Source organism: Crotalus tigris, unplaced genomic scaffold (assembly GCF_016545835.1).
Source record: "Crotalus tigris isolate CLP2741 ecotype Arizona unplaced genomic scaffold, ASM1654583v1 scf7180000023825.297174, whole genome shotgun sequence".
Lineage (NCBI taxonomy): Eukaryota > Metazoa > Chordata > Lepidosauria > Squamata > Viperidae > Crotalus > Crotalus tigris.
In genome coordinates, this window is record NW_024100210.1 from 111,807 (window position 1) to 113,681 (window position 1,875).

Sequence of the window (1,875 nt, forward strand, 5' to 3'; positions counted from 1 at the left end):
ATTACTTCACCCGAAGGAAGGGAGACTTGGTGGCGATGCGGGTTTGTCTCCCTTCCTTTGGAGCAGGGAGAAAAGCGTCGTTCTCTTCCTTCGGGCGGCTGCAAGTGTAACTTAAGAACGGTAGCAATGCGGCCAGAAATGGGCATCTCTCGACAGCGCTGGAGAGAGCTATGGGAAGAACGATGTACACCAGTGGTTCTCAACCTTTTTAATGCCGCGACCCCAACCGGTCGTAAGTCGAGGACTACCCAACCGGTCGTAAGTCGAGGACTACCCAACCGGTCGTAAGTCGAGGACTACCCAACTGGTCGTAAGTCGAGGACTTTCCCTGCCCGGGAGCGCCGCGCATGCGTGGTGCCGCCCCCTGCGTAGGCCAAGGCGTAGCTGGCAAGGGGCAGCGACGGTGCAGGCCGACCACCGGCTGGGCCAATAGAATAAAAGGGAGTAGCACAGCTAAGGAAAAGGGGGAAAAAATTGCGGACTGCATTGTTTGGCGACCCCCGTGAAATGGTCATTCGACCCCAAATGGGGTTGTGAACCACAGGTTGAGAACTGCTGATGTACACGGAGAGGATCGGGGAATCTGGCTTGAATGCTGGGCCCCGGTAGGGGAAAAATGAATGGGAGAAGTAGCCGGTTCGTAATGTAGGTGCCTGAAAACGGGAGGTGAACCGGCCACATCCCCGCCCTGCCTGTGCGCTCTCCTCTACCTCTGTGCGCACACAGGCGGGCCGTGATGTGTTGCTGCCTGCCAAAACCAGGTTGGGGTCTGGGCGGCATAGCACAGGACGAAGGAACGAGGAAGGAAGGAAAGGACAATTGGAGCTGCAGCGCTGCAGCCTTCCAGTCCCGTGAGCGTCTTTCGGCTGTGCTCCAGGCTTCGCATTCATCAGCTGTTTGGCGGCCAAGAGACAGCGCCTTTCAGCTTCAGGCCGCTCCATCGGCCCTTGGCTCCCTGCCTCAGCCTCCCACCCATCAGCTGTTTGGCAGCTAAGAGTAGGAGCTGCTCAGCTGTTGGTCGGGATGCATTCACACTGCCAGGTAGAACGGCCCTGGCCGCTGGTCTCCTTTGCTGCCCCGCACGTTGTCCTCGACCCCACCCCCCGCCCATTCATGTCGAGCCCGCCGGGGCTTGACAGGGAAAGTGGGAGAGAAGGGAAGGGACAGAGTGGGAGGTGAAGGAAAGGAAAGAAAGAAGGAAGGGACAATGGGAGAGGGAGGGAAGGAGGGACAGTGGGAGGTGAAGGAAAGAAGGGACAATGGGAAGGGACAATGGGAGAGGGAGGGAAGGAGGAAGGGACAGAGGGAGGTGAAGGAAAGAACGAAGGAAGGGACAATGGGAAGGGACAATGGGAGAGGGAAGGGACAAAGATGAAGGAAAGAAGGAAGGAAGGGACAATGGGAAAGAGGGAAGGAGGAAGGGACAAAGAGGGAGGTGAATGAAAGAAGGAAGAAAGGGACAAAGGGAAGGAGGGAGGGACAAAGGGAGGTGAAATAAAGGAAAGAGGGAAGGGACAATGGGAGGGAAGGCAGGCAGCTGGCCCAGTCCCATCCCCTCTACCAGAGACCCACGGATTTCCCCCCCCCCACAGGAACCCTGCAACCTGAGTGATCAACTGGCCACGCCCCTCCGGCCATTGATCACATACTCTGGGACACTGTGAATGTCATAAGAACGAATCAGTTGCCAAGCATCAGAATGTAAATCACAAGACCCTGGGGATGCCGCAATAGTCATAAGTGTGAAAAATGGTCATAATTCGCTTGTAACTTCAAACAGTCACTAAGTGAATTGTTGTAAGTCGAGGACTACCTGTACTTTCAATTTTTCCTTTTTTTCCTTTTTGGTCAAGTTTTTGATACCTTGCTGGGCGA

The 1,875-nt window shown here is 55.6% G+C and overlaps 1 protein-coding gene across 10 annotated transcripts in view; it reads right to left on the reverse strand.

Annotated features, from left to right (window-relative positions):
• The window catches only part of LOC120298244 (zinc finger and SCAN domain-containing protein 2-like), a 105,691-nt gene that overhangs the window by 24,676 nt on the left and 79,140 nt on the right, over nucleotides 1-1,875 (reverse strand). The window lies entirely within an intron of this gene.